Source organism: Garra rufa, chromosome 2 (assembly GCF_049309525.1).
Source record: "Garra rufa chromosome 2, GarRuf1.0, whole genome shotgun sequence".
Lineage (NCBI taxonomy): Eukaryota > Metazoa > Chordata > Actinopteri > Cypriniformes > Cyprinidae > Garra > Garra rufa.
The window spans coordinates 25615348-25639847 of record NC_133362.1 but is presented as its reverse complement, the minus strand read 5'-3'; the positions used below and the strand labels follow the sequence as shown (position 1 = coordinate 25639847).

At 37.0% G+C, this 24500-nt stretch overlaps 1 protein-coding gene across 2 annotated transcripts in view; it reads left to right on the top strand.

Annotated features, from left to right (window-relative positions):
* Window positions 1-24500, top strand: part of sertad2b (SERTA domain containing 2b) — a 55015-nt gene that overhangs the window by 24715 nt on the left and 5800 nt on the right. Inside the window, exon 1 of one of the 2 annotated variants that reach the window (XM_073833955.1) lies at window positions 11960-12147. The exons of the other annotated variant lie outside the window; for it this stretch is intronic. The gene's annotated coding sequence lies outside the window, so the exon portion shown is untranslated. Of the gene's footprint in view, window positions 1-11959; window positions 12148-24500 lie in introns of those variants that run through there. 2 annotated transcript variants of the gene reach the window in all.

Here is a 24500-nt window from a genome sequence, read left to right as displayed (position 1 = left end):
GGAGCCAGTGGACACAGTCACAAACACATTCAGAGAACGTGCCGGTGACAAATAGGAAACACTGAAAAACAGAAACGTCAAGTCATGTGGACCAAGAAAAGTTACATGTAATGAGATGGTGTGGCCACTATCTCATTACATTGCATTTCCTTACATCTTAAATACATGTGGGTGTAATCTTAACCTCATTGTCAATAACACTTTCAAATATATATTTCACGGTAACAGTTTTTTTTTTTTTTTTTTTTTTTTTTTTTGCTAATGTGTTCATTATGAGCAAATTTTGATTTAGTTTTAGTTATAGTCTTTTGAGAAAAATGCCATCTAGTTTTTGTCATATTTTAGTCATCTGAATTGTTATAGTTTTAGTCCAGTTTTAGTCAACTATATATCACAAGATTTTAGTCGCGACATCTACAGTAAATTTAGTCTGCTAAACTCTAATGGGTTTAGTTGCAGTGTAATGCATTTATTAAGCATTTCTCTAAAACTCATTGTATAGGTTTGATATTAATGGTGCGTTCAAGTCATGTCGAATAGATTGTATTTAAAAGTTGAACGCACGTGAACGCCACCACAAAGTCGTTATTATGAGTGGGAAACTCAAAATTTTCTTTAAGCCCAGAGTTTCCAAGTTGGGGGCATGTTAGTGAGAAAACGTGTTGGATGCAATGGATGCAGCCAAAGACTATATAGATATGTAGCGTCTGTATTGACAGTAAATTCAGTTTACATCACCTTAATAAATTTAATAAAAGCAAAACGCAATAATGCACATTCTTAATTTGTCATTTTGTAGATGTACTGTTAAAAGTTTTTTGAATTTTATGTAGAAAAGGTAAAGTGTTCCAACTAAAGTGACTTGACACGTAACACTTGTCAACTCGTAAGTAGGAATGTCCCAGGAATGACCCATACTAGGAATTTGTGCTCTGCATTTAACCCATCCAAGTGCACACACACCCGGAGCAGTGGGCAGCCATTGCTGCGGCGCCCGGGGAGCAGTTGGGGGTACGGTGCCTTGCTCAAGGGACTCACCTCAGTCGTGGTATTGAGGGTGAAGAGAGTGCTGGTTATTCACTCCCCCCACCTACAATCCCTGCCGGACCTGAGACTTGAACCTGCAACTTTTGGGTTACAAGTCTGACTCTCTAACCATTAGGCCACTGCTGCCCCACTTGAACACAGCATAAGTTTCTATCATGATAGACACAGATTTAACTGATGTGACACACAACATGCCTTTTATATTAAAATTAAATGAAACCACTCATAAAAAAACAAGAACATGGTCTTCTTTTCAGATAAATACCAGTATTATATAGGCTAATAATGCATTCTTCATAATAACTTATCACATTCTTCATTCTTTCGAGCAGATATATTTATTTATATAAATACTAATATTATATCAAAGGAGAAGGTTCACTTCCAGAACAAAAATGTACAGATAATGTACTCTGTAATGTTAAAGACTGTACTTCTCCAGTGGTAAAGAAATTATGTTTTCTGAGGAAAATATTTCAGGATTTTTCTTCATATAGTGGACTTCTATGGTACCCCGAGTTTGAACTTCCAAAATGCAGTTTAAATGCAGCTTCAAGTGATCCCAAATGCGTCTGTAAATGATCCAAGCTGAGGAAGAAGGGTCTTCTCTTGCGAACCGATCTGTTATTTTTTTATTTTTTTTTAAATATGCATGAGTAGTCTGTGCATCTCTGGTTCAAAACAGTTAGGGTAGATCAAAAATCTCTTCAAAACTCTTCAACTTCAAATATCATTTCAAAATCATCCTACATTGCTGCAGAAATACCGACCCAGTGTTTTCAAAGTGAACATGCAAAGAAGATAAAACACCCTTTACAAAAAAGGTAAAACAAGGAAAAATCCTGAAATGTTTTCCCTCAAAAAACATATTTTTTTTTACCACTGAAGAAAGAAAGACATGAATATCTTGGATGACAAGGGAGTGAGTACATTATCTGTAAGTTTCCGTTCTGGGTGACTTGGATAATAGCAACTATATTAGGCTGCTGTCCCTTTAAAACTGAATGCACGTATGCAATGTACTGATACACGTCCGATATTCTCCCAACTGTTTATGTTCACATAAGACATAACTGAGTGTGTTTACGTGAATACTCATCAAAATTGACATTTCAACAATCATGGTTAGCTTAATGCTAGCTGTTACATTGCAGTACATAAGATTTCACTTACCACATAAAAGGAGAGATGACTAGGCTGATGATCGCGAATGATTTACAGATCCTGAGCATCACTAACTTGTGTGGTAAGTACTTGTGTCGCTGCAGTATAACTTTACACAGAGCACAATAGTGAGAGTAAAATGTCGCGGATTCAAAACGTCAGATTCAACAAACCGCATATTAAAAGCGGCTAGAGCTCTGTAATTAAATATATATTTCCTCCATGTGGGAGCTACTGAGATGAGCAGCTCTGTGAAACAGCCAATCAGAGCTGAGCTCCTCATTAATATTCACGGACCTTCCAAATAAGGCAATAACTAATTCTAGGGGCAAATCCTAGGGTTGTAAATGGACCTGTAAAACCGTTTCTGGAGAATTTTTGCCCTTTCCTTTGCCATATACCTTCTATTTAGATATCAGAGAACAATTTAAAAAATTGTATCAATGCATTCTATGGCACCTTTAAAGAGCCACAAAACAGTTAGATATCATTTGAATTTCCTACAAAAAAAGAGTGAAAGAAGATCGGTTCACATGCTGCTTGAGCTGAGGCGCTACAGTCAACCATCATGATACATTAAAGAGCCACAAAATGGTATTTATTGTTTGAATTTCTTTAAAAAATAACAAATTTTGAAAGCTGAGACTTTGTTTCATACCTGCTCTGTCTTGTCTGTCAGCACATGAGACTATAACAAAGGGGGGCCGGACTTTGAAAAGGGTCAATTGAACACATCATGTTCTCATGCTGTGAAAAATACATAGCGGAAACTGACAATCCGCCGACGGATATGACAGTGCAGGTTACTTTAGGGATGAAACAAAGTCTCAGCTTTTAAATTTTGTCATTTAAAGAAATTCAAACAATAAATACCATTTTGTGGCTCTTTAATGTATTGTGACAGATGACTGGTGCCTCAGTTCAAGCAGCATGTAAACTGATCATCTTCCAGTTTTTTACTACTTATAGCATGAAATAAACATAAATAAACATCAGAAGGCATTTTGTTTTGGTTGTGGAAAGATGTCAATACACACCATTTTCAAGTTCAAGTCCACTAAAGTTAATCGACTCTCTAGTTTGTTTGTAAGACAAAAATGACAGATTCTATGTTATGATTGGCCAGATCACCTGTCAATCAAACTCCCTGCGAAGGTTCAATTACAACAATATTTTATAACCTAAACTCACTTTTCCTTGTCATTAAAAAGGTTAGATTATTTGATATTTTAGGAGACTTACAAACTTTCACAAGGGTCCTTTATTGATATCTTTCCCATTTTATGTTTTCTCTTCATTTTCTAAAATATAATAAAAGATTCCACTTAATTATAATAAAATAATTATATCACACTGCCATTTTAGACCTTATGCCCACCAAAAATGTATCAAAATGGATTTTTATTTGTTCAAATAACAATTACATTACACGTTACACAATATCATTCAAGTCATTGCATGAGTTACAGAAACTTTAATAAATAGATGTAAACCAAAAAAATGAGTGTCATGTCATTGACCCTTTTCCTTCATATTCATGTTGAATTATTATCTTTTTATCCTCCCACAGAGAATTTCCTTTTAGTCGTGGCACCAACCTTTAATGAAAAATCATCCTTTTCCTGCCGGATTTTATTGAACATATTCTGTGCCAGAACTTCATGCCATTAATGTAAGACCTTTCCGCTCGTTTTGGGTCTTTGTGTCCACTCAAAAATTTGGCTCCCAATAAACACATCTTGAGCGTTTTGAAGTTCTCCAGCCCCGGCCAGGAGAGTCACAGAATGAAAGAGAAAAACAGCATGATGTATGGTGTCCTGTCATATATGGAGTCCACTTCCAAAACCACAACCATCACTGCGTTGGTTTTGCTCCAGCCGGTATGTGTAAGCGTATTTATGTGAGTGTATGTTCATGTGAGACATGCAAACCTACTAATGTCTGGAGGAGGGCTGGAAAATGCTGTGTTATATCAATATTGTTCTGCATAATCACCATGGAAATGGGATAAAACACAAGTTTCAAGTTTTTTCGTAAAGCACAGCACGCCTCATAGCATGGCCTGTTGTTCTTTGCCGTAATACACAGCACCTTAGGGAGCACAGTGATGGATGACTTACAATAACCCTTTTTCATTTATCTTCTGTTTCCGTACTATTGAGATGATGATTGTTATCCAGCTATCACCTTTTCTGTTTATTTTAAAATAACTGTTATCACAGCATTGCTAGTAGGCTTGGTTGTAAAATCCCCCGCTTGCTCGTGCTAAGATGATCCCTATAATTAAATATCCGAGTTCTTTGTGTTTCCGCTCTTTATCTTGTCCTCTCTTCTTTACCTGCCTACTTCCTGCAAGGCAAGAGAGTTACACACACACACACACACACACATTCTTCACATTCTTGTATCTCTTCGTTTCCCTCCTGGTTTCTCTTTCTGATATGGTGCATGACTCAGGGTTTGTAGCATTGCTCTGCACATGTGTTCAGTATGAGAAGCTGGGTCGTGTGAGGGTCTGAGTGATTTTGATGTGGAGGCGGCACAGGAGGGAAATGCTATAACGTCGGCTATAGGGAAAGTGGGCAGCTGGATTCACATAGGGGAGATTCATGACGTGCTTGTCTGACAGTCTGGCACGTGGTGCACCTCAGACACGGGCTGACCACAACAAATAATAAATAAATGAAGAACAAAAGGGAATTGGATTTCAGACTTTAACTTCTCACCTTCCCTGGCCACTATAGCTGGGCAATGTAGTAAAGAAAATATTTTTCAGGATGATATTTTTTTCTGAATTTAGAGAAACATCCATTTTAACAACTTCAACAGCCATTATTAGAAAATACTATATATATATATTAAAAACGAAATATTTCAATATATGAGCACAGAGAATACACAGAGAACTTTTGACTTTCTTTGTCATGGTAAATAATTGAATCTGTTTTAAATTGATTCACTGAAACAGTTTGAACTGATAGATAGAAGTAATCAAACTTAACTCGTAACGTTTTTCTGTTTTACATAGAGAAATGATTAGTACTTTTTCAACCCCAGTGCTACTGAAACGTGTTTTGACATGCTCATACTCGTGAGTCACGAGACAAGGAAGAATATGCGATACTTATGTAATTGCACAGAAACTTAATGAGCAGTTTTTTTTTAAAGAAATAAATACTTTTGTTTAGAAAAGATGCATGATTAAAAGTAACAGTAAAGGCATGTTACAAAAGATTTCTGTTTCAAATAATCTGTTCTTTTGAACTTTCTATTCATCAGAGAATTATGAAAAATGTATCATGGTTTCCACAACCATATTAAGCAGCAACTGTTTTTAACTTTGATAATAAGAAATGTTTCTTGAGAAGCAAATCAGCATGTTAAAATGATTTCCTAAGGATCATATGACACCGAAGACTGAAGTAATGAGGCTGACAATTCAGCTTTGACATCATAGGAATAAATTACTATTATATAATTCAAATTATTAAATATAAATATACAAATATAAATTATTCTTATATAATTAAACATTAAAAATCTTACCTATCCACCTTTTTCTGAACGCAGAAGTCTCGTCTGACTGGAACTGTGCTTTACATTTTCAGTCTCTGGTGTTTGAAAACTTTTGAACAAAAAGAAGATTAGAAAGGGTTCAAATACCTAAATTATTTTTCTGAAGAACAGCAGGCATTTTAACTGTTCAGGACAAACAAGGGACTCTGTTACTAAACAAACAAACAAAAAAAACGGCTGTAGATCATTCAGGTAACAACACAGTATTAAGAATCAAGTGTACAGGTATGTTAACATTTAAACAGGGTAATTTTTATGAATTCAACTATTATTTTCTCTTGTGGACTATATGTAAACATCTTTTATGTGAAATGTCTTATTCAGGTCAGTACTAAATAAAAAAATAACATGCTTTTGCATGATTCCTTTTATTTTGGTAAAATAGTTAACATTTAGCAAATTCTGCAAGGTGTATGTAAACTTTTGACTGTATACAAAAATAAACCCAGAAAGTAGATTTACTTTTTTTTGTACACACATTCAAATGAAATAAAATTATGAATGAAGCCTAAATGTAGGGGTACTATAAGGAAAATGTTTTTTTTTTTTTTTTTGCCCTGTAATACATTTTAAAATATATATTTGGTGTAGGAGGGTTAAAACTAAATATATTTTCAATTTCAAAACTATATTTCACTGAATTGTATTGTTTACATCATATATTCAGCATGTATTTAAAATATATTTTGGCCATAAAAACATATTTTTGCTGTGTGGGATTCTTCCAAGCCACTGATTTAAACAGCCATTTATCAATGGCCGCAATCGGTTATGACGTGAAGATGAGGGAGCACCCCCTGCTGAAGTGTGTCTGTATGATAATGAGCCAAATTAGATAATGAGGGGGACAGACGTGCCAAGTGTACTCAACAGAGTGTAGAGGAGGAGTGGAGTGGACTGTAGTGTGGAGGGGAGGGTTTAGCAGGAGTTTAGTCAGGGCCGTTTCTGCTGGCACCAGAACCCTGTGTGTCTGTGTCACAGGGACCCTGAAGAGGCCTGTAATTAACAGCACTGCAATCAAGCAGCTCTTTTGTTTGCATGACTGTGTGTAATAGAGCAGCATGATTTCGCACCACTTTTGGTGATATCAACACCAAATATCTGTCATCATATCATGTAGTGGAGGGCTTCAAGTTATACCTCAGTCATCCATGACCTGTTGTTCTGAGCCTGTTATCTTTGTAACACAAATTAATATTTTGAATGAAATCCGAGAGCTTTCTTACCCTGCATAGACAGCAACGCAACTGACACGTTCAAGGCCCAGAAAGGTAGTAAGGCCATTGTTAAAATAGTGCATGCAACATCAGCGGTTCAACCTCAATTTTATGAAGCTACAAGAGTACTTTTTGTGCACAAAGAAAACTATTTTAATGATGGCCTTAGTACCTTTTTGGGCTTTGAATGTGTCAGTTGCATCTCAGATTTCATCAAAAATATCTAAACTTGTGTTCCAAAGATAAATGAAGGTCTTACAGGTTTGGAACGATATGAGAGTGAGTAATTAATGACAGAATTTTCATTATTGTGTGAACTTGGTAAGCATAAGAGAACATATTTTGAAGATTATTGCTAAGTCAGCAACTGTTTGGTTACACACATTCTTCAAAATATCATCTTTTGCTTCAACAGAAGAAAGACATTCTTACAGGTTTGGAGCAACATGGCGTGAGTAAATGATGATAACATTTTCATTTTCAGGTTAATGATCCCTTTAAATATAAAAGGTTTGCACCTCATAGTAGGATTAGTTCAGGAAATGAAGCAGTTGCTCATTATTCGGTAATGACTCATATGCTTTTGGAATGGATGCCCACACTGTTCGTGCCATGTTCAGTGCTCTTGCTGAAGAGCCAATTGTTGGAAGGTTCCCACAACAAATGATCATACACTGTCACAACGTATAAGACAGGCTTCGTAAAGAAAGGCAGGAGAGATCCGGAGGGAGAGAGAAAGGGAGGGGATAAAGAGAGAGACACAGGGAGACAGAGAGAGAGAGAGAGAGAGAGAGAGAGAGAGAGAGAGAGAGAGAAATGGGGCGGGCTGCGCTTCCTTGCTTGTAGTGTGGGGGAACAAAGGGGATGTTGTAGATGCCGCCCAGCGGCCAGCACTACTCCGTCCTACCTCGACTGCTCACTGAGCCATTTCCTGTTTTTGACCTGAAATCTTTATTTAGAACCACCCTTCTGCTCAGCTCTCTTCTCCTCATTTATAACAACACGGAGATAGACACAGGAACATGGATTCACACCACTGCTTTTTGTCTCACATTCACTCCAGTGGTGGTTTAATGTGGGAAATTCGAGAGCTGTGGCTCTAGAGAAGTGTGAGATGGGCACATAGCTTTAGATATTAAATAAAGTTAGTGTGTTTTGTGCAGTTCACTGTTGTTTTTGCACCATGTAAGGCTTACATCCTACCTGGCTGCTCTAAATCTAAGCACGCTGCTGACTTAAAATAGGTGAGCGTTGTGCCCGCCGTAATGCCTCGTTGCCAAATACACTAGCGATTGTACATGAACAGTACACTGTATGGAAACGTGCCCTGTGTTATTGCAGTGGTGGCAATAAATCACACTGCATTGCTGCAAACTGTGTTCGCTGGTTTTCTTGGAGACTGTAAAGTTTATTTATGTGTTTTGAATTGTGTATTTATTTTGGAAATAATGCTTAATTGCCACAGAGAGACAGTGAAGCATTTTATTCCGGGATGATGCATTGCTTGAAAGAAGTGTGCCACTTTTATGATCTCATATGTCACCTGGTGTCCAGTTTAAAATGATGTGTATTTATATCTGGCAGAGCAATCATTTAGACAGTTTTAAAGGATGACTTTTTTGCATCAGATATGATTGACATAGACATGATGTTGGCAAATGTTTGTTATACATTTTAATTGTATTGTTTAATTTAACTGTCTATGTGTAACTGTTATTATACAGCTGGAGTTCTAATGTACACGGATGAAGTATAAAGCGGTTATGAGCCATGCAGTGCTTGTCCTTGCCATGTGATGGCAGTTCGATAGCTTGAGGCCTCTATAAGAGCATCGTCGGTAAGGTCATACAGTATGCAGCTGTTGGGAACTATAGCTTGTATATTGCTCTCTAATATGCTCACCCTTCACAAACAAACCATTTATCATTAGATACACTCAAGAGCATCATGTTTTTTAGCCTTAACCCTTTTATGACAGTACACCTTGGTCATGGCTTAAAAGCATTAAAGGATTACTCCACTTCCAGAATAAAAATTTCCTGATAATTTACTCACCCCCATGTCATCCAAGATGTTCATGTCTTTCTTTCTTCAGTCACAAAGAAATTAAGTTAATGGGGAAAACGTTGCAGAAGTTTTCTCCATATAGTGGACTTTGTTGGTACTCAACAGATTTAAGGTTAAAAAATGCAGTTTCAGTGCTGCTTCAAAGGGCTTTACATGATCCCAGCTAAGAAATAAGGGTCTTATCTAGCGAAATGATCAGTCATTTTCTTGTCTAGCTCTGCCATGCTCACGCGTAGTCTGTTCACTCCAGTTCAAGACAGTAAGGGTATGTCTAAAAACTCCCATCTCATATTCTCCTCCAACTTCAAAATTGGCCTTCATCACTGTTTTACCTTTTTTTTGTAAAGGTTGTTTGACCTTCTTTGCACGTTCACTTTGTAAACACTGGGTCAGTACTTCTGCAGCGATGTAGGACAGTTTTGAAGTTGGAGGTGAAAATGAGATGGGAGTTTTTCAACATACCCTAACTGTATTGAACCGGAGTGCACAGATTATGCATGTGCATCGCAGAGCTAGACAAGACAAGCATTTGAGGTTAAAAGTATATAAATTGTATTTTTTTTTTCAGAAAATAACTGATCATTTCGCTAGATAAGACTCTTCTTCCTCGGCTGGGATCGTTTAGAGGCCTTTGAAGCTGCATTTAAACTGCATTTTGGAAGTTAAAACTCGCAGGCACCATAGAAGTCCACTATATGGAGAAAATATTTTCCTCAAAAAACATAATTTCTTTGCGACTGAAGAAAGAAAGGCATGAACATCTTGGATGACAAGGGGGTTGAGTAAATTACCTGTAAATTTTTGTTCTGCAAGTGAACTAATCCTTTAAAAGCACCAAAGCATCAGTTGTATTTTATTTAGATAATTATTTTATGTATGCATTGAAAAACATTTTTGATTAACTTTTAATAATAGAATTTTTTTTAAATTGTAAAATAATAACATCATTTGAACACTTTTTACAGCATGCCAGTAAATAATCACATTCATTTTTCTCAATTTTAACACAAACTGTCATGTTGACTGCATTCTTCATATTCAACCTTTAGCCCTGTTACTTAAAGGGATAGTTCAACCAAAAATGAAAATTCTGTCAATAATTACGCTCTTTCATGTAGTTCCAAACATGTGAGTCCTTCATTCATCTTTAGAACACAAATTAAGATATTTTTGATGAAATCCGAGAGCTTTCTGACCCTCCATAGACAGCAAGGGTCCTACCATGTTCAAGATCCAGAAAGCTCCAAAAATGGTCCAAGAACATCGACAAAACAGTCAATGTGACATCAGTGGTTCAACCATAATTTGTGAGAATACTTTCTGTGCACAAAAAAACTAAAATAACTTTGTTCAACAATTTGTCTCCTCCTGGAGGGTCAGAGAGCTCTCAGATTTCATCAAAAATGTATTCATTTGTGTATCAAAGATGAACAAAGGTCTTACGGGTTTGAAACGATATTAGGGTGAGTAATAAATGACAGAATTTTTATTTTCAGGTGAATTGTCCCTTTAATGTTATTTAATGTTTATTAAATTGATATTTTTTGATGAAATCCGAGAGGTTTCTGACCCTCCATAGACAGCAAGGGTCCTACCACGTTCAAGGTCCAGAAAGGTCCAAGAACATCGACAAAATAGTCCATGTGACATCAGTGGTTCAACCATAATTTTATGAAGTTATGAGAATACTTTCTGTGCACAAAAAAACTAAAATAACTTTGTTCAACAATTCGTCTCCTCCTGGAGGGTCAGAGAGTGCTCAGATTTCATAAAAAATATCTTAATTTGTGTATCAAAGATGAACAAAGGTCTTACGGGTTTGGAACGATATTAGGGTGAGTAAAAAATGACAGAATTTTCATTTTCAGGTAAACTATTCCTTTAATGTTATTTGTGACCCTGGACCACAAAACCAGTCTTAAGTCGCTGGGGTATATTTGTAGCAATAGCCAAAAATACATTGTATGGGTCAAAATTATTGATTTTTCTTTTATGCCAAAAATCATTAGGAAATTAAGTAAAGATCATGTTCCATGAAGATTTTTTGTAAAATTCCTACTGTAAACATATCAAAATGTAATTTTTGATTAGTAATATGCATTGTTAAGAACTTAATTTGGACAACTTTAAAGGTGATTTTCTCAGTATTTTGATTTTTTTGCACCCTCAGATTCCTGATTTTCAAATAGATGTATCTCGGCCAAATATTGTCCTATCCTAACAAACCATACATCAATAGAAAGCTTATTTATTGAGCTTTCATATGATGTATACATCTCAGTTTTGTAAAATTGAACCTTATGACTGGTTTTGTGGTCCAGGGTCACATTTAATGTTTATTCAATTGATAAAATTACACAAATCTACACAAAGGTTTAAACAGACATAAATTTGATTAAAACTTAAACCCCACAGAAAAAATACAGCTTTTCATATGAAATTTAGTTTGACCTACTGAAGTTGTCGACTTACATTTTCTGCAAACTAAGCAGCTCCTTTCTCTGAGCAAAACCTGTTTAATTTTTTAAGAGCTTCAGGCGCTCTTACCTTCACATGAAGCAAGACATGTCGACTGCAAAAACTTTTGCCAGTGTCATTTACTGCCTAGATGCCATAGAGATCGAAAAGGGCCGTGTCTCGAAACCTACCAAGCTGCCTACTCCATCGCAGACGCGTTCGGCGTCAGTTCAACTCACGCAAGTGTCTAGCAACGCGTCCGTGACGCTGTCTAGGTAGGCAGCGTTCTAGAATTTGAGTCACAGCCCGAGAGTTAGTGGGTGGACGCGTGGAGGGTGTGCTTGCGTGTGTAGGGGTTGGACTTTTCCGAGGCCAGGCTCTCTGTAGTCGAGCACAAGTCTCTCTCGACGTCATTCGCTTTCGAAGGCGATTGTGTCGGTCATAGTGACTGACTCCGGGCGCACGGATAGTCTGCTGTCCTTTTCTCTCTTTCTCTCCCCACAAACTCACTGGCGACCTTCCTCATCAGCTTCGAGAGTTTTATCGGTACCGACTGTCAACAATAAAACAAAGATCCATCCCGATGCTTCAATTTATTCCTCCACTTCAAGTAGACGAGGTAAGCGCGAAGCTTATTCATAAATAACTGAGATCATGTAAGTGGCGTGGAAACGCTGCGGCGCCACTGATGTTGCACATAGCAGAGGCAACAGTCATACGTGTATTCGTGCATTGTTGTCTGGCGGTCGGTGCGATCTTCGGAAAGTTCAGAGGCATGTCGCAACCCAAGGCAGAACCGCTCTTCAGCCGAACCGAGTCGCCAATTGAGTCAAACATCTTGATATTTCTAAATGGTTTTTATGGTTGCGCTCTGTTGTACTGATATTAAAGATACAGATTCAATTGACTGAAGAGCTCGGCTCTGGGACAGAGATCCAAGACCAGACAGACACTTTACACTGAAATCGGTTTTCTTTTAAAATTTAGATAAGAGCATGATGTTGGGCTTTACTGTAACTGTAAACAATTTCAACTCACTAAAATTGAAAAGTTACATTTTTGTTATTAATTCAAGTAAAATCAAAGTGACAGCCTGTAACTGTGGATGAAGTTGAAACTCTGAAATTATTGTGATGTTAAATGAATGGAAATTGTTATAACATTATGATTTTTGAAGTTGTATGTTCACTTCTCTGTTGATTTAGACATGGTTTTGATTAGATGGTAAATAAGCATTGAATGGCTTTGACACAGTGGATGATTTTATTTTTGGCATCTGATTAAGATAAATAAATTTAGGCCTATTTGGTCGTCATGGAACAAATTCACATACTGGAAAATGGCAGTGGGGCGATTGTGAAGGACAGTGTCTTTATGTCTCCAGTGTTTCAGTTTCTGAAAGTCCTTTTAAACCACACTTTAAAAAGTTAAATTTTAAAAGAAAAAACTTAAGTCACAACCTGCAGCATGTTTATAACAGTGTAGTGTAGATACTACTATGTTGTTTTCATTTCACTTAAGCTGTTTATTCATTATCTTTACTGTAAAGAAGTTAGTGAAATCTGTGGCCGCTCACAGCAGAAGTTATTTTGCAGTTGCTATCCTTGTCAGACACACTGGCATTCAAAGTCCGAATAACTCACATGCACGCACACACACACACACACACACACACACACACACACACACACACACACACACACACACACACACACACACACACACACACACACACTAAATTCAGAGGATCAAGGTCCAGTTGGATTTTCTAGTGAATGCACGGTTCACATTAAGCAAAGTAGATTACAACCCCTGCTTTCTTCAGTCTGCTCGTCGTATTGCTGTCTTGTTTCCTTTAAACAAAAAGACTGACTCTGTGACATTTACATGTTGTACTCTCCGTGTCATCTTTAAATGTGCACTTCCTTCCTGCAACACAGTCACTGAAGAAAAATGAAGTTTTGTCCCTCAATTCATTGTAAATGTCACAAAGTGGGTGTATTCAGTGTCCAGAAATCACCTTGTTTACTTTTGTAAAGAGTGGACATCAGAAAGTTATTCTGTTCCAGTATGTTGATGGGCCACTCAAGTTTTTCCTGTAAGGTTTGGGCTTGTTAGTTAGTCTTGTCAATATGATAGATCTATTTTTTTTATATATATAATTTTGTTACATTCTGCTACTTCAATAAAATAGCTTGTCTCACAATCTAGATCTCTTAAATAAGATGACACTATAGCAGATTAGGTGAAACGAGGATGACTAGCGATGCAAAAGAAGGAAGACTAATATTTATTGTTTATTAGTTTCATTTCACATTACCTGTTGCATGTTGAGTTTTATTTTCATTTAAATGGCCTGTGTAACTGTTTGTGTGTGCGTGCCTATCTTACACTTTCACATAGTGCTCCAAGACTTCTGCCCCTCTGGTCAAACCGGTTTGTATTGCGTTCCTCTCTCTGCTAGTATTTAGCTGTTTTTAACAGCAGTGTGACGTTTAAGAGAAGTTTAAGGGAAGTTTTAATCTGTCCTCTCTTATGCTGCACCCCCCCCCCCCTTTTTTTGTTCAACATATATTACAGCACAGCTGAAGTTACTCCAAAACCTGGTGTATTTAGGGAATGATTTTAGTGTATAAGTGCAATGAGGATTTTCTGTAAACACGCATGCAAACTTTTCATACATCCTTCTTTCATTTATGCATTAGGGGTCCGACAAAATATCCAACATCTCCGATGTTAGTGTGTAGTACAGTATATGAGTCCATGATACAGTGCTTTGCAACATTCAGTGCCTGTGGGGAAATCTGTAATGTGGGTTGTCTTGTTACTCTTGCTGACGTAAAGAAGCTTCTCAGAGCATGTGCCGCCTCTTTGCTGGTCTCTGAGACAGAGATCCACAGCTCGGCCTGCTTCTGAAGTGTGTCACCCACTCCATCTATCCCTCATTTATGAGAGACTTTCAGCAAAAAAGCAGTTTAATGCTGATTGATAGATCCACTAGGCCTAATAATTAGGCGACATTTGCATTGGACAATGCATGTTCATGGTTTCCGCAAAAATATTAAGCAGTACAACTGTTTTTAACACTGTACTGATAATAAGAATTTTTTCTTGAGCACCAAATCAGCATATTTGTATAATTTCTGAAAGATCACGTGACACTGAAAACTGGAGTAACGATACTGAGTAACGATCACAGAAATAAATCTTAAAATATATTAAAATAAAAAACAGTTTTGAGTTTTGATAATACAATTTTACTGTATTTCTAACAAATAAATGCAGCTTTGTTGAGTCTAACAGAATTTTAAATACATGAAAAACACATAATGTATCAGTATTATATCAGCTGTTACTCACTCTTTTTACATACCGTTACTAGTTATGACTCAGAATGGCCCAAAAAAGCTGTTGATGAGCGGACATCTTATCTGCTAATTTGAAAACCATCAGTTGCAGAATGAGTTTTCATCAGCTCTCTGAAAGTAAAGGCAGCTTTAAAGTTTTACATGGCTACACAGTGAGCACTCGCTTGCTTAGTTGTTTTCTTTGATTATTTTTTAGTTTTGGGCAATACAAGGAAGATCATGTTCTAAAAAACTGCAGTAAAGCAACAGATGCATATCTGTCCACTTGTTTGACTGTCTTTAGAAGTGTAAGACTTTGTGGTACGGTAAAGACTGTACAACAGATACAGATCCAGTACAGTACAGATCCAGCATGTGACAGTTTCACAGACATGTTATTTTGTTAGTTTTTAAGATGTCAGACGGTTGTCTGACCCCTGCAGCTTTCGCTCGGTGCTGTGTGAGAATGTGGCGTCTGGGCCTTCTCCATCTGTCTGTCTCAACCGCTCTATGTTTACCGTCTCACACATCCCTCTCTCTCTGTCTATCTTTTCACCCACTGCCTTCTCTCTATCTGTCTTGCCTCTTTCCCTGTTTTTGTTAGTCTGTGTCGCTTTCATATCAGGACTTCCCATATAAATGACACTCCATCTTTGCACTGCCACATATTACACCAAGTACAGAGTCCAGGTGGAGAGGATGGTGAAACACGTGCCTGAAATGTTTCTGTACAGTACGACTACAGACCTGAGTGTTTCTCAGTTTCTCTTTTCTCATTGAAGTTTTGTGAAAGTTAGTTTCTGCGAATTTCTAATTGCTTTTATCTAAAATGTACAGTCTTTTTTCTTCTGGGGAAAATAAACTAGAAATATTGATGAGATTTGGTCCAATCAGATCTTTAGAATCAGAATCCCCCTCCCTGTAATTACATGTGCAACTGACCAGCAAGTAGCAGTAGTAGTGTTTTTGCTTGAAAGCAAAGTGTATAATGTTGTGATTCATTTCATAGCTGGTTGGTTTAGTTCATGGCTTATAACTCCCGAACGAAGGTTTTAAAAAAAAAAAATCCCTGTGGGAAAAATAATATTAACCAGTAGCATCATCTGCTTCATGACTGGTGTTGTTTGTGCTTGTCATCTGATGCACCCATTTGCCATTAGTGAATCTCTGTGTTTTGCAACATGCATGTGACTTTTGTCTACATTTGTGCATTTCTATCTGCAGGTGTTTGAGATCTATAGACAGCGTGAGTGAGTGAGTGAGTGAGTGAGTGAGTATGTATGTATGTGTGTTTGTGGGAATCAGTACCCTCCGGATCTGAAATAGCACTGTGTGGAGGTGAGGGGGGAGGGGAGCTCTGAAGCACAGGCATGGAAACGTGCAGATCCTGTTACAGGATCATAATATCACTGAAAACTCTGCACTCTGTGCTCCATCCTCTCCGCTGCACTTGTCCACCTGCTCACGCCATCCTTTCTGCCGCATTCTCTCACCCCATCTCCACCAGTACACCCAGTGCTGAAGCTCCGGCGTCACACCCGGTCCCTCATGTGCCGTATGTGTTGTGTGTAGGATTGGAACAGAACGTACAGCCTGCTTAGCAGCCCTGACATATTTCCAGACTCTGCTCTGACAACTCAGTCAGCGCTCTCCTCCCGAAAGGCCTCTGCCTTATTTTTTACGCTAATTCCGCCGTTATCCGGTGCTAGAGTCGTAACCAGGGACTGAGTTGCGTTTTTGAAGGCGTCCTTCAAAGGTAGGCTTTCGCCAGCCATTTTGTCAAACTCTATAAAGCCCATCTTGCACCATAGACATTTTTTGACGCTGTGTTTTTTCCTCTCCTTGGAGAGTTTTCGCTCAGGGTCATTGCTCAGTGCTGGTGCATTAGGGAGCAAAGAGACAGGTTGTCTGTTTATGAATGTCTCTTTGCGTGAGAGAACACTGAGTGCTGCCCCAGCACTTCTTACTGAGGAGAACTCAACATTCCCCTCTTTTTCCTCCTCTCTGGCTCCTCCTGTTGTCTCCCTATGCTTAATACCATATATCCAGGTCAGGAGCCAAAGTACAGGTTGCCCAGTCACTCTGGTTAAGGTAAATTGCAACTGACCAACATAAAGAGTAAATGAACCAATAGAACCAGGAAGCCACAGTAGTGGTGAAGTTCTGTCTCCCACCTGTGACTCTGGACCACAAAACCAGTCATAAGGGTCATCTTTACTTAATATCCTAATGGTTTTTGGCAAAAAAGAAAAATCGCTAATTTCGACCCATACAATGTATTTTTGGCTATTGCTACAAATATACCCATGTTACTTAAGACCAGGGTCACATATTGTATCTCTTTGGTTGTGTCTCATCATAGTTCTTAGTTCCTTATGATGTGAATCACATCTTAAATACACATTTGGACACTAGCAAGGGCCTTCAGTTCTGTAACACTAGCTGGGTTTCCATCCAAAGTTCCGAATTTAACTTATGTGCAAAAATGAAATATTGCATAAAACATTTGCAAATAAGCACTGTTTCCATCCAACAAGTCAAAGAGGACAAAATCATCACTTCCTGATAAACTGGCACCAAATATCACTAAGAAAAGTAGGAGAAGACACTGACTATAATAATTTCCTATATAATAAATGATTTACACCTAAGAGTGAGCAGCGAAAACACAAAAAATGCAGATGCGGTCATTGCTTTCGGAGATGGATGCCTGCTGTTTGAGAACTGTGTAAGTCGTGTAAGACTGTTTTAGGAGGCAATTATACACAAATACTTTGACAACAGACTTTGCTGGGACATTTGTGACCATGGAATACAAACTTAAGTAGCTTAAGTTTTAAGTAGCACAGGTATATTTGTAGTAATAACCAAAAATACATTGTATGGGTCAAAATTATAGATTTTTCTTTTATGCCAAAAATCATTAGGATAATAAGTAAAGATCATGTTCCGTGAAGATATTTGGTAAATTTCCTACTGTAAATATATAAAACTTTTTTGATTAGTAATATGCATTGCTAAGAACTTCATTTGGACAACTTTAAAGGGGATTTTCTCAATATTTAGATTTTTTTGCACCTTCAGATTCCAGCTTTTCAAATAGTTGTGTTCTAACAAATCATACATCAATGGAAAGCTTATTTATTATTTAAACAAAGAATTTAAGAACATTTAAAATGATTTAAAAATTGATTCAAAATTAATCAAAACATTTAAGAATAAAAATGGTTATACATAAAATACAGTGCAATCAATTCGGACGTAGCACACTGAACAGATGAGTTTTGAGTCTGGATTTAAATGTGGCTAATGTTTTAGCACATCTGATCTCTTCTGGAAGCTGATTCCAACAGTGTTCATAATAGCTAAAAAGCGGATTCCCCTTGTTTTGTGTGAACCCTTGATATTTCTAACTGACTCGATCCTAGTGATCTGAGTGGTCTGTTAGGTTTATATTCAGTGAGCATATCTGCAATGTATTTAGGTCCTAGGTCTTAGGTCTTTATAAGTACAAGTAAAAGCACTTTAAAATCAATCCTAAACATAACTGGAAGCCAGTGTAAGGATCTGAGGACTGGTGTGATATGCTCTGTACTGGTTTTTATGATGCAGTCTGAAAATTTCTAGGGAGAGACTGTTTCTGTGCACTGGAATGATTTTGACAATCGAACTGGACTGGCCTCACTAACCAGTGTACTTCTGTACTAGGGAGGAGATTGATGCACACTTTAACCTTTCACACAAAAGATGAAAGTAAAATGATGGAGCGAAGCAGAAGAAGTCAGAGGCACAATCAGAAGGAATGCGTAGGGTGGGGCGGCAGTGGCATTTGAGCGCTGCAGACAGTCGTATCCACTCCTCAGCGTGAGTCACAAGGACGCGTTCAGCTGCCGTGGCATTCCTCTGTGTGGATTACTGTGGGAAACTTTATTTGCTAGAGACTTTCTTGAAAGCTTCACACAATGGCATACAGTTCTAGGGCCACTCTGGGTGAGTTTATAGCCACAGCGAAAGACTAAACAGTTTGTGGTACTCCATGTCTTTTTGCCTGTGTTTTTATAGTCACATTTGTGTCTGTCTCTTTGAATCACTCATAGATCTGAACACTAATTTGCAGAGACTTTTTAGTTGCTTAGTGTAAGTGCTATTTTTATTACTTGAGTCATTGTTAGGCTTATTTTCTGTTTGTCATCCTTCAAATAACCTGTCGAAAACAGCCTGAAATTGCATTCTCAACTGTAAAACTTGGCAAAACTCTAGTTTTTAATTTTAATTTCTTAACTATCCTTTGTGTTCATATCCTTTTTTTTTATTATTATTATTATTGGGTTATTTTTCCAGTGATCATCTCATGGCTTATAGATGGAAAATACCTCTCTATATTCTTTAAACTTAATAACTCACTTCGTCCTCTCCCTTTAAATGAGCTGAACTGGATGGCATTGGCATATGATTGTAAATCTTGTTTACTTGTTCATAAACCCTCCGTCTTATGAATTATTTGTGTGCTCTGCATCTAAACGGCATGCTTTGGAATGCACATCCATCTCCGATAGACGTAACCTGTTTTTCTCTCCAGCGAGTCGTTTTATTGTTTTAGATTCATCGTCTCAGAAGCAGCTCAGTGAAAGAAAAGAAACATTTCTTTCTTTAACTTTCTTCAGCCCCTCTTCTCCCCCAAACTCCCTCTCTCTCTCGCTGTCTTTGTCAACTCTTTGGGTGGATTCCCAGCTGACTGTGTTTGTCATGGTAACAGGCAGCAAGGCAACAGGCCCAGCCACTTGCACTTCCTGAGTGTGAAGAGCTGCCTGACAGATCTGCGTCTGCGCAGAGTGTGTGTGTGTGTGTGTGTGTGTGTGTGTGTGTGTGTGTGTGTGTGTGTGTGTGCAGGCAGGGCTGGGGTGCGTGAGGCTGTCAGTCTGTATTAGGTTCAAGCACACTGCAATGCTGCCTACCGCTACCGGGCTTCACTTTATGCTAATGAGGGGAGGCCTCAGGAACGGGCTTCCTTCTCTTTCTGTCTCTCTCACTCACTCACTCACTCCTAGCTGCCTGTCTCTGCGCTTTCCTTGTAGGCTAGAGAGAAGACTGATCTGTTGTTTTAAATGACTCATACATGTTTTACTCGATAAATAACCCTCATTCTGACCTTAAAGTCAGTGTGAAATCAAAATAAACTCTTTTTGCTGTCTTAATACATATGCATGTCTTTTCGTAAATGATTCATTGGCAGTCTTTGTTTTAAAGGAAAAAATATTGGTCTTTATAATCTTGCATGAAAATTGAATAACCTCTGAGACAGCTTTTTTTTTTTTTTGTGCTGAGTCCTCTTATGGACCATAGTCAGGTCAACACCATAGTTACTGGTTGTACTGTCTTAAAGGGACAGTCAGTATTTTTTGTTTCCTTATTAAAGGGAACCCCAGGTATTAAGACTTAAATGGCTTAATATAATGTAAATTATGTGTCTTACTGAAAAAAATTAGTAGAAAACCCATTAAAGTTTAAATTTTTTCATTGTTTTATTCATGTTTTGGACTATAGGAGGCGCCATTATTTCGATTAGGTCAAATGGTTGCACTTGGTGAGCTACTGGTGCTACCTGGAGCTATTTTGACCGCAACACAAGACGGAAAATAAAATACTCATATGATGACCACAGCTCTTATAAGAGCTGAGAGATGGCAATGAAAGATTTTAAAGATTAAGTGGACATTTGAATTAAATGTTTCTTGAGTCAATATTTAACAAGGATTAGATCAGACAGTAAAGTGTAAAAACAATCGTCAAGCCGTTGGTGCCGTCTGCAGGCATTTGTTATAATGCGTAATGTACATTAGCTCTATTGTTTATAATACATTATGTATTTTAACAGTTTTGTTCAATAAAATTATATGACTACTTTAATACTTTATTTAAACTAATTATTATTGCCTCATTGCTATTATATATGTATTTTGGCTATTGTTCACTTGGGTCTATTTTTATTACTACAAAAAATTTATTATAATTATTTGATTACTCAAATAATCATCAGAATAATCGACAGATTACTTGATTACCAAAATAATCGTTACTAACAGCCCTAGATTAAACCAAAAGATGCAGGTCTTTAGGAAGTTCAGGAAGCAGTGAGGACGTATATCACTTCTCTTATTGCCCTTCGACCAAATATTACACAATGTGGCATCGTATCAGTATTTACGATAGTTGTGTTGCGGTAAAAATAGCAACAGGTAGCACCAGTAGCTCATCGAGTGCAACCATTTGACGTAATCAAAATAATGGTGCCCCCATAGTCCAAAATATGTATAAAACGATGTGAATTTTTGAAATGTAAATCTTTTATGGGTTTTCTACTACATATTTCAGTAAGAGACATCATTTACGTTGTATTCAGCCATACGAGTCCCAGGGTTCCCTTTAAAAAGTTTAACATGCAAAAAGTAAATTTAAAAAAAATTTTTTTAAATCATGTACAGTTGAGGTCAAAAGTTTACACCCCCTTTCAGAATCTGCAAAATGTTAATTATTTTAGCAAAATAAAAGGGCATCATTCAAAATGCATGTTATTGTTTATTTAGTACTGACCTGAAGAAGATATTTCACATAAAAGATGTTTACATATAGTCCACAAGAGAAAATAATAGTTGAATTTATAAAAAATGACCCCGTTCAATAGTTTACATCCCATTGATTCTTAATACTGTTGTTACCTAAATGATGTTTTGTTGTTCATGAGTCCCTTGTTTGTCCTGAATGGTTAAACAGTCTGCTGTTCTTCAGGAAAATCCTTCAGGTCCCACAAATTCTTTGGTTCTCCAGCATTTTTGTGTATTTGAACTGTTTCCAACAATAACTTTTAACTTTTGACCTCAACTGTACACACATGAAGTCAATTCTATTGATCATCTTGTCACATGATCCTGTTCTGAAGCATCATCACAGGAATAAATTACATTTTAAAATCTGTTAAAATACAAAACCATAATTTTAAATTGCTAGAATCTAATATCTAATAATAATGTCTTGGTGAGCATAAGAGACGTTGTTTCAAAAACATAAAAAAAATAATTATACCAACCCCGAAACTTTTAAATCTTGCATTAAAGGATTAAAAAGCGGTGACGAGTGCTGTTTTAAACATACTTGCGTATCAAAGAATGAATGAAATGTATTAATGTAGCTCAGCTGCTTGAGTTTAGTGCAACAGATTCCAAGATCATGGGTTCAATTCTCAGAAACGTACTGATCAAATGTACGGTATAATTTGAATACAGTAAAGTCACTTTGGATAAAAGCGGCTGCCAAATGAGTAAATTAAATTTAAATGACTACTTCAATACATGATAGAAACCTTTCATCAAAAGGCCTTTTCTAAAATAGCTCCCACATACATGTGAGTCACGCCAAGTTGTAAGCAGGATGAAACTTTTTAGTGTACAACTTTTAAGTTTTCTGATCATCTGTCGGTGGTGTCTCTACAAGCCCAACCCTTAGACCTTTTTTCCCATCTCCTTGCAGAGTAAGGTGAATGAGTGTACTGTAATATTACGGAGGCTCATGTGATCTGTTTTAAATCTCGTAGTGCTACAGTAGCTGAGAACACAGCTGCCTAACATTCAAAGCTCAGCATAGGTCACACACTCGCTCCTCCTCTCTGTCCCCCTTTTCCACCAAACACTCAGCTGGATCTTGTCTTCCTGCAGCCAGCATGTGTTTAAGCAGGGAGTGATCTGGGCTTTGCTCGTGTGACACATTCTTACCGTGACTACTTACTGAAAGTCTGACACACATTTGCCTCCCTCCTCGCTGCAGCACGGCTCAGGAAGGAGTAGTCAAAGCTGTATTCCTGTAAATGCTCCTGCGGTAGCAGCTCATGCAGTACAGTTATTTCCAGCAGCACGTCTTTCCCCGTAACTCAAAGGTGAATTCTTGAGCTTAGATATTGTTGTCGCCAATGTCCTGTTCGAGATGCTGTGATTGTGTGCACATCTGAGTGTGTTCCCATATTGTTACTTTATCTGTTTGACACAGTTGTAATGTGAGGCATTTTGGTCTCTTTGCGATGAATGCACAGAGACTGTACTGACTCTCACCCCAGCGGCGGCACCGAATGCTAATATGACAACAGCTTGCAGGCCAATGTCATAGCAACCGAGCTTCAAGCCACAAATCTGTTTATCGAAACAATTTCTTGTATTTTTAACCAAGTCTGTTTGGTCAACTGGGTCATACCAACTGTTGTGTCATCTAATCGTTATGTAGTTACAAACATGTTTTTTTGAATAAAACACTATTACAAGACAGTTTTTGATGATCTCTTTTTAACCTAAAATTGGCGTTTTTGTGAATCATCAAAACGTTTAAATCAAGATTGAGTGGTGTTCCTATTTCCTCTTGCACTTTCTGTACTTTCCTGTCACATTCTTCACTACGATTTTAAATAAAGGCAGAAAAGCGACAGTGTTATTATTTAAAATAATTCCAGCAGAATACACACCCCCTAGCTACCACTGGTCAGATAAGCCATTGGCCCCACCCCTAAGCTCACCTCATTGGTTGAGCCAGTGCTGCTATGTTGGACGGGTCAGAATTCTCAAACAAACAGAGCAACGTTTTGTGTTTATACTTTTCTGCCGATTTAATGCTGCCATCAAATGCACCTGGGATGCTTGTACCTCCAAGTCAGGCATTTGTTATTATGACATGTCACACATTCAAGTACGAAACATAACACAAAAGTAGCCTAAACAAAACAAAAGAATTATATTGTGAACAACAAACCCATCTGAATTCAAAATTAATTCTGCTACTTTTATATATACACTACCAGTCAAAAGTTTTTGGACAGTAAGATTTTTAATGTTTTTTAGAGAAGCCTCTTCTGCTCACCAAGCCTGCATTTATTTGATCCAAAATACAGGAAAAGCTGTATTATTATGAAATATTTTTACTCTTTAAAATAACTGTTTTTTATTTGAATGTATTTTAAAATGTAATTTATTTCTGTGATCAAAGCAAAATTTACAGCATCATTACTCCAGTCTTTAGTGTCACATGAACCTTCAGAAATCATCCTAATATGCTTATTGCTGTTCAAGAAACAGTTTTGTTGTATTATTACTAATATTTAAAAATATTTCGTTTTTCAGGATTATTTGATAAATAGAAAAATCCAAAGATCAGCATTTATCTAAATGATTGCTTTTGTAATATTATAATCTATACTATCCAAAAGCTTGGAGTCATTTTATATATATATATATATATATATATATATATATAATTATTATTTATTTATTTTTATTATTTTTTTTGCCAAAGAAATTGTAGATTTTTTGGGGTTTGTTTAGTTTTAAATTGATCAAACGTGATGATAAAGACATTTATTATGTTACAAAAGAGTTCTATTTAAGATAAATGCTGTTTTTCTGAACTGTCTGTTCATCAAAGAATCCATAATAATATATAAGAAAAGAAAAATATATAAGAAAACATAATAATTTCTGTTTTATTTTTTGTTTTTAAATCAGAAGGATCATGTGACTGGAGTAAAGATGCTAAAAATTCAGTTTTGAAATCACAGGAATAAATTATTTTTTCAAATATATTCAAATAGAAA